Source organism: Ptychodera flava, unplaced genomic scaffold (assembly GCF_041260155.1).
Source record: "Ptychodera flava strain L36383 unplaced genomic scaffold, AS_Pfla_20210202 Scaffold_94__1_contigs__length_393698_pilon, whole genome shotgun sequence".
In the NCBI taxonomy this organism is placed as follows: domain Eukaryota; kingdom Metazoa; phylum Hemichordata; class Enteropneusta; family Ptychoderidae; genus Ptychodera; species Ptychodera flava.
The window spans coordinates 89,767-99,710 of NW_027248416.1; positions in this window are offsets into that span (position 1 = coordinate 89,767).

Below are 9,944 nucleotides of genomic sequence, written 5' to 3' on the forward strand. Positions count from 1 at the left end.
AACAATGTCTCTTTCGGTTTATGAAAACCAGTACGTGCAGCTGATTTTGATTCCGCCAGACCAACTGTGTGTATTGAATACATACGTTTGTGTGATGTAGTCGGATACCATTACAAATGTTATCGCCTCAATAAACAAAGTCGAGTAGAGTTTTTAAATGAATGGAAGTAGTATCTTGTGTCTCAATCTTGGACACAGGATGCCAATCGTGATGGGGTCTCATTTAAAACACTTAATTGGTAGGATCGGTTTTTTTCTTTATACAAGCAGATTTTCTGATTGCATAACAGTGCGATTGTAATTTGTCTGAGCTGAATTGAGGATGAACCATGACAGAAATCACCATAGGTCGTATGACAGAAAATTATTACCACCTGTATCGGTAACAATAACAATGCAATTATCAACGTTCTATGAGCTAATGATTAAAGGTGGGATCGATTGTTGATCGAGTTATTTATATCTGAATATATTGTTGCGAACTATATTTCTGTCGACTAGGATTGTTCAAAATTTTAGCTAATTCTAAAAGTTTTGAACAGTATTAAGTCGAATTATGTCTACCGTCGTCTTATATCCAATAATTTGATCAGTGTGTTTCCTTTGCAAGTTCATCATGTTTGATAAGAAATTTTCACTTGCGATTACTCAGTCGATAAGTGTAAGAAAACATGGATAATGTATCTTTTCGAAGAAAGTGTGCTTGAATGTTTACGTTCTACTTATGAAAGAATAGCTGCAACTACTTTATACCTTCTATCACACAAGCAATCGTGAACATTTCTTCAAGGTAGGGAACACTTACGGCAGTAAAAATGCAGTGTGATTAAACTCTAACAATCAGTCCAGCAAAATTTCTACTTTAAACCTATTTACAATTACTATATGTCAGCAGTACATAAAGGTCACGCTTCCGATTAGATATTCCGATCTCATGCAATTTTTTTTTCACAGCCAACAACAACATGTTTAGGTAGCTAAAAGGTGATTGGGGCAAAAAGGTGTGAGTGGTGGCTGGAGGAATTCGAAAATTTTGGTGATAGTGAAGGGGAGACGAGAAAGTTTTGATCTACCTATAGGTGGACCCGAAAAGTTTTGGATTTCGTCTTACTTTTTACATTTTACAATTCCGAGGTAAAATGCAATGAAAACTGCATAATATCTTAATGTCATCAAATTGTTGTAATGTTAGTAATAATTAACGAAATCAAGATTAATTTTGTCACATTTTATGAGTTTCATCATCTCGGAAAAATCTAAACATGACTGTAAGATTTTTCGTAAAAAACATTACGGGACAGAAGCTGAAACTGTTGATACATGTAATTTTTTTCAATATTTCTGTTGCTCCCTAGAACATGCTATAATTTAGTTTGTCGACAAAGCCGTTCATGCAATGGAAGTCCAGACTGAAAGTTATTTAATTGTAATTGATTCTAATGCACAGTAGGCTTACACAGGCTGTGTTGGTAAACTGAATGCTTTACAGTTAAACATGCTGTGGGGAGTAGAACAAGAACACAGTTGTATAAACTGAAAAAAACATTGACAAAATTTTCAAGGTTAATACAGCAGCCCTTCTACTACAGTGTCACTGTCACTGCATACTGGCAGTGGCAGAGATAGCTCTGACTCTGATGTAGTTGAAGAAGAGTTTGGGTTTAAATGACGCTCATGAGAGTGAAATATACTTGTACATAACATCATACCAGAGAGTAGCCAGAGAGCAATCTGATTAAAATCAGATGTAGAGTACGGCGACGTCTACTTACGTGGTTTTCTCTTGCTGTCGCCTCTCACTAGTAGTAGTGAGAGGCGACAGCAAGAGAATACCGCGTAAGCATAAGAAAACGTCGCCATACTCTACATCTGATTTTAATCAGATTGACCAGAGAGCAACACATTATATGGAAGACCGGGAGACTTCCTTTGAAAATATCAGGATTCTGGCATATAAGAATAATCAAATACTATTAAGAAAAGATGGGGTTACCATGCTTGATTTTCTAAATTTAAACATTTTATAGTAAAATACCACAAAGGTAAAACTTAGAACATTTAAGACTCTATTTAAATGAAAAAATATGCGACTAACAGGAATTTTTTTTTTGGACCAAATTTGCTTATTTCACCCAAAATTTCAGAGATTAAACGTTTATTGTATGCAGTAATTTGTCAATTTTGAGCAACATCTATGTCATATATGTCTTGCACTTTTGAAAAAAAAAAACATTTTAAGATGGTTAACTATGATAGGTTTTCACAATTTGGCAAAATGTTGCCAGAAATTCACAATCAGCATATTCTCTCATGATCGTCATTATGTGAGCGCTTCCACAGGTGCCATTGACCTGGCCAGAGTTGGATTAACTCAAATTGACTCAGACTGATAAATTCAAAAAGTCCACTGATGCGTTTGCTCTACAACTGCTAATAACACGCAGTGTCGAACATCTGCGAGCAGAACTGCGCAACGCATGTTTATTTTTATTTTCCGTGAATCCCTAATAATTATGCCGTTATGTGATAATAGCGGGAGACTTAGATTTTTTTGACTATGTAGACGGGGGGACTTTTGAGGGCACTGAGGGATATGGAAAAAATAAGATTTTCCATCCCGATGCCTCCAGCCCCCCTCCCCCACCGTTATTTGTGAACGCAGCGTAATGTCCCTATCAGTCCTTAGTGATGTTCCTATCTCACTGTAGTAACTAAGTAAGTATAAAAAGCAGGTTTACAATCTTCTTCCGATCTCTCTCCACTCCCCTTGTTCTTGTAAACTTTGCATACTCAAATTTTGAAATCGACTGTCGCAAGTCTTGACACACATGGATACAGAGCAATATCACAGCAACTGACTATTTAACAATGTCTGTCAGTGTCAGCATGTTATATGTTCACTTATGAGAAATAAACATTGCAATACTCGAAGGCACAATTTTTGTAAAGTTTCCAAATGAAGAAAGTCATGATTGCCGTTGATTAAGAGAATAGATATCTATCGTGGAGTACTGTACAATCACACATATACGGTATTTGTTTGTCTTTCATTGTCACAGTTCATCTAAGATCGATTCTTTCAGTTTCTGATGGTGTTCACACTCTAAGAGCCTTCAAATTGTTTCTCTCAGCTTATATTAGTAATGACATATTCAATCTGACTGGTTTCTGTCTGCCGCAAGTGTTTGTTTTTTGTCTTATTCTGCACTGGCAGTACAATTTTAGTTACCAAGATATAGGGAACTTGTTTGGTGACCTGTGAAAAAAATTCAAAAGAGTTGTCATCTTATTGTGTCGGCAGAACTGTACGAAAAAGTGTAGTTTGTGCATCACGCGTCCGGGAGTGACACTATACGATCGGAAATTCTACAAAGTGTGGTACGAGTATACGGATTTCTTTGCCTCTATATTGTTTAGTTGTTTTACTGGAATAGCGTGGTGTTCACGTTATTTTCTTGCAATAATTTCTACGAGTGAGTTGTTTGCTGTGAGACTCAATAGCTTATCCTCTAATAACCTCCCGTATCGACATGTGTAATTCTTTGCTGTACGGTATACCTCAATATTCAATTAGTCGTTTCCAACACATACAAAACATTGCTGCCAGGATTGTTACCTTTCAAATCGCCATGCTCACACTACTCCACTTTTACAGGAATTGCACTGGTTGCCAGTTCATCAAAGGATTACTTTAAAACTCTTGATAATCTCTTTCAGATGTGTTCATGGTTCTGCCCCCAAATATCTCACAGAAATGTTAAGTCTTTACACCCCAAGGCGTAATCTACGTTCGGTAGAGCATTTCAAGTTGTGTTCGGTCAGAGTGAGAACAAAGAAATATGGTGACAGAGCTTTCAGTGTCGCCGCAGTGCTCCCAAATTGTGGAACGCTCTTCCTCTGAGCATCCGTTTATGTTAAAACGTTAATAGTTTTAAGCGTTTACTAAAAACTTACCTTTTTAGACTTGCATTTTAAATTGGATTTTTAGGTTGTGTATGATTTTAATTTTTTTAATGTCTGAAATTTCAATTTTGTAGACATTTTTAAAATTGCTTTTGTTCATTTACTTTTTTAAAGTGTATTTTAAGCGTCTCTGATCACTGTTTTTATGTAGATTTACACGCTATAGAAGTAAATTATTAATATTATTTATTAATAGCTGATTGCACTAACTACGAGCTGACGTTCAGATAGGTTCTACTGACCATCACTTTGAAAAATGTTGGCAAACACCGCAGAACGTGGTGACTGTCATAGAAAAAATAAAAGATAAATTTTGCGGCATTGACAATTTTCCCCCTTCCTGGGCGTATCTCCGGGATGCGATTTGCAACCAATTTACTTAGTCATCCCGCATCCCACCCCTGGGAAAACATTGCTAGGTATATAACAGCGACTGCAAATAAAGCAGGTTGCCTTTTCTTCACTTGATAGAATTTCATTAACAGACAATGATTTCGGGTGATAACAATACGTTGCTGCGAACATGACACAAAGAAAAACTGTTAGTGCTATAGATCACCTAGTAAAACCCACAGTGACCTGCCGTAATTAAAGATGTCGCCATTATAAATTCTACACGATATGCTTTTTTGTCTGTATTTTTAAAATGTTCAAGTTTTTGCACTTTTTGTCACGGATGTGTTGAACTATATACAGTAGATGTCTAATAATTAAAGCGACTTCCTCCAATGTGTCTCTGGTTAACCCCAATATTTCGCTAAAGATAGCTTTTGAGTACAGACGTGTGGTCTATTTCTTCCCTTGGTGGCTGCAGAGCATGCAGAATTTTGCATATGAAAAACATATGTTAGCCACATCTACACATACCAGATATTGTGCATACTTTTGCTGATGAGTGAGTTTGCATATACATTTACATAAATTAATAATCGCCGGCTATTGGTCAATTCAACCTCAGATACATATTTTAGTCTGCCTTCAGTCTCAGTAGAATGGTGTAGACTTGCTCAAAGTCTGTGCGCATGTAATTATTATTACCATTGACAATTATCTTCCCCGGGGAATCGCCATGCGAGAGGATGTCGGGACACAGAAACAGCGTAGAGACTCCAAGTCTTCAAAGATAACACCGTTTATTTCTTTGATGGATGCTACATATTGCCAGATAGTTCCTTCTGTCAAGATGTTGTCACTTCGTACAATCCTTATTTTCATACAAATGAAAAGCAGCGTCATAGTTAGTAGAGGGAAAGCAACTCCACACATCGTTCATATATATTAGTGATTTGCGTTTAATGTATAGTAGTGTGTATTTTTTGTTTCGTACTGTCTTGTGTATAGAACCGATTAGGCACGGCGAGACACAGCTGTAATCTGCGTGTCAGTGCAGACTGTACTCCAGAGTGGAGAGACTGCGTACGACACTGCGATCCTTTAAGGCTATGTTTCGAAAGTTTGCCTGTTTTTCTTCATCAGTCGCCTCAAGTTCATCTTCAGTGGATAAATTGTGTGGTATATTGGAAGATTGTATGTATTCCTGTGTTGTACCACTGGACGTACGTTCTTTTTATTCTGGAAGCTAGGATGTCTAATTTTGTTCAGTAGTGTTCAAGGTCGTGTTCGTATTGTGTTTACTAGATTGAGAGATAGATCGATATATGTGGTCGTCAACATGTTTAATGTTGTGCTGTCAAAATGTCGTATTTTTTCTGTGTTAGAAGTTGTTAGTTGTAAACTTTGTTTGAAATAATTGGTTGACGATTTACTTTTGACGCTTCCTTATTATGTAATCATTAGTCTATACAATGTCATCCGCTACCTTTATCTAACCGTTTGATTGGTATCTCACCGTTTTCTGATGTTCTTCATGACATGCCTTCGACATGAGTTTTGGAAGGGGAAATTCAGATGAATTTGAGGCTGCTATGTATATCGATGTTCATTTTGGTTTGTGCTCGTGTAATACGACATATTTGTTGACGTTATATGCATATTTTGTTCTCTCTTTCTGTGCCGGCTCAGGCTGTTACCGCCCAGTATTTATTTAGTAATTTTATGTGTAATTTTAGTGTACATTTTTGGGGTTGAGGCATGGCACAGTGTTGATACGGTAACTCTCCCTTTTGAGTTTGTCTTGGCCTTTAAAAGGGCCGTTTGGTATATATTATGTTCCTTGTTTGGCTCATGCTGTATCCAATTAGGGGAGAACCATTTGATTTCTGGGGGGGGATGGGGGATCTGGGGGGAAAAAAATTTGTCGGCAGGTGAGGGACAGAAAAAAAAATTGATCCAACAATGGCTTGAGACAAAAAAATTGTTCCAACAGACAGGAGAGAAAAAAAAATTGTCGCCATGTGCTAAAATCACCAAAATTTTGGACTGATTTTTAAAAAAAAAGCTGGAGGGCGGCCGCCTACGGCGGCACTAATATTTTCAATATTTTAGAGTTAATCCTGATGTAAAAAATCTGGCATATAAATAAACTTCAATACTACACAATGTTCAAAGTTTCATTGTGATGACAGTGTTTTAAATATGTTGCAATAAAGCATTGACACAGTCAGTATTAAAAGGGGAACCATTGGACTTGCTGTGATCTGTATCTACTGAAAATTTAAAACAAACGACACGATTCAATGGACTACTTTTAAAAGCAATATACTATTCTCAAAATATATGTCTTTCCTTGCAATGAAAATACAATAACAAATAATGAAATACAAACACAACTTTTGTAAAACATGACTTCTTTCCTGAGAAGTTGACAGTACTGATTTTATATACTAAACACAGCTATAGTACTGACTTTGTATGATCACTACACTTCTATACTAGTCACTATCAGCCTGGTTTAACCAGACGGCTGATCTGTTCAGTGGATGGAACAGATCAGCCGTCTGGTTTAACCAGGCTACTATTACTCTACTGGAGACTATGGTAGTGGCTTCATGGATGACAGTAGGCAGATCCCATATCTTTTTGGTTCGGTACATGCAGGTACCTGCTGAGCACCTGTAAGAAAGGAAAATTGAAAGAAAGGAAAATTGTTATTTTTATTAAAAATTGTCTGCAGTAGTTTTGTGTTTGATTAAAAGGTTTCTCACTTTGGAAAGGGACAAAGCGTTAATATTGGTGATTTTTATATGCTTTTTTATATTACTCCAACATAAACAAAGTCATCACTCAAAATAATCTGCTGATATGACTACCTTTGTCTCCCCTTTCTTGTCTGTTGAATAAAGTGACAATGTCAGTTGGGTGGATGTCCTTTGCCATCTCTCTTCGGCAATTTGCCTTGACATGTGGTTTGGTACATGTATTGAGTGATGCTGACATCGAAGCTCTTTTCTTCTTCCTTCTTTTTTCGTTAGCAGCTCTCCTGTTATTGGCTGCTGCCTGCTGGCTAGCTCCGTACAGTTCTTTGTATTTCTCATGCCAGCTGATATGGTGGCCATTTTTTGCTCACGTGTTGACACACGTGAGCATATGTCGCAGCGATGTCTGTCTGTCTGTGTGTCTGTCTGTCTGTCTGTCTGTCTGTCTGTCTGTCTGTCTGTCTGTGTGCTCAATATCTCAAAAACGGCTCATCAGATCAGAATCAAATCTGGTACATAGATTCAATTTGCAAATGGCAAGAACTGATTAGTTTTTGGTGGGTGTGGCTTGCTTACTTTTTGCTCATTTGCATAATTAATGATTTTAGAAAAAACTGATATATTGACAACGACTGCACACAATTTGATGAGATTTGCTACAAATGTTGTCACATCAAGATATATCAGCTGTGCAAGTTATTAAGGGGTGACGTGAAAGATAATTACTAATTTGCATATTTGATGAAATCTACTAATTAGGCATATATATCTGAATTTACTCGATCAAAATTGACGAAACTTGGTATGCATATTGAGGATACTATGATTTAACATTACTGAAAGTCAATTAGCATTTTTACTTCATCCAAATCCTAATTTGCATATTTAATGACCTTTTGAAATTAAGGATATATATTTGAATTTACATGACCAAAATTGATGAAACTTGCTATGTACATTAAAGATACTATGATAGAACATTATTAAATGTCATTAAGCATTTTTACTTCAGCCAATTCCTAATTTGCATGTTTTATGAACTTTCCTAATTAGGGGTATTTATCTGAATTGACGAGACCACAGTTGACGAAACTGGCTATGTACATTAAAGATACTATGATAGAACATTATTGAAAGTCATTAAGCATTTGAACATTAGCCAATTCCTTATTTGCATATTTAATGAACTTTCATAATTTGGGATATTTATCTGTATTGACTAGACCAAAGTTGACGAAACTTGCTATGTACATAAATATACTATGATACGACGTTACTGAAAGTCATTAAGCATTTTTACTTCATCCAGCTCCTAATTTGCATATTTAATGAATTTTTGAAATTAGGGATATATATTTGAATTTACATGACCAAAATTGATAAAACTTGCTATGTACATTAAAGATACTATTATGTAGGCTAACATTATTGAAAGGCATTAAGCATTTTTGCTTCAGCCAATTCCTAATTTGTGTATTTAATGAACTTTCCTAATTAGGGATATATACTTTGATTTATTTGATCAAAATTGGCACAACAATATTGATAGTCATTTCGCACTTAAGTTTTCGTGTCAGCTAATTATAGTTCGCATATCTAATGAGCTTTCAAAGTTTGGAATATATAGTTTGAAGGACTTGACCAAAGGCATGCAATTACACTTGCTATATAAAGTGGTGATACAACAGTCAAAGAAATTAACTATTTCTATTTCAGCTAATTGCGTATTTGAATACTTAATGACCTATAAAGTTAATCTGTGGTGAATATTGTTCATTATGTTGATCATAATACTTTCAATGAAGTTGCAAACATGTGGCAAAGGTTCAAATTTACACATAACTTCAATATATAATGAAACACGTGAGCATTTACAGTTCATATCTGGTCTCATTTACCATTTGCACAACTGCCTTGACCTTGGCTTGTAGAGAGTGGTAGAAAACCATACTTTCTTGAGATGACGCAGATTTCTTGTTGAGTTTTTCCACGTCTGCTACACAGCTTGAGTACAGCAGGTCAAGTTTGTCAGTCTTGTTTTTTACTAGTTATTTGTTGTACATAAAATTTTAATAGCAGAACCATGAACACAACAAGTTATTAAAACATCCGGTTGTGAACCAATAACGTGTATGTATACCATATTGTATTAAAAATTGGCAAGCGAGAAAAAAAAATTTGCTTTGCCACTGCATACAGAAAAAATAATTTGATGCAGGACTGACAATAGAAAAAAAAATTGCTGTCACAGTCATGGGGAAAAAAAAATTGTTGCCCCACCCATTTCCTCCATCCCCCCAGAAATCAAATGGTTCACCCCTTATGTACGTTATTCACAACGTTTACTGTTGCTGCAGTGAGGTTTCTTGTCGATTCATTGTACGGCCTAGGATCTTGTCTTGCTGATTTTCACTCGTCACAGTCACATGAGGTCTACTCCGCTAGCGCTCCGCGTCTATGCGCCCCAATACTAACCGTTACGTTTTTGTTATCAAATTTGTATTGAGGGTGTTGTTTGCTCTTGTTTCCGCTTTCATTTTGATTGGTTAGTTTTCTTTCTAGTCGCATTTTATTGGCTGTTAACTGAGGCACTGTATTTTTTTGCGATTTCAGAATCTTGTGTTTTCCATTAGCGTTACTGGGTTTTGATCTGCAGACATTAATGTTTATATTTTCTGTCGATCGAGCTGTGTATTGCCTAATCCGTATATGATTGTTGGGACAGCTAGTGTTACGCTTGTATGTATATGACGATGGATACCTAAAAAGTATTCTCGTGTACGTAAGCTTTCGACTTAAACTTGCAGAGCAGGAATAAGTAAGAGTCATAGTTAGTGAAGGGAAAGCAACTCCACACATCGTTCATATATTGGTGGTTTTGCGTTA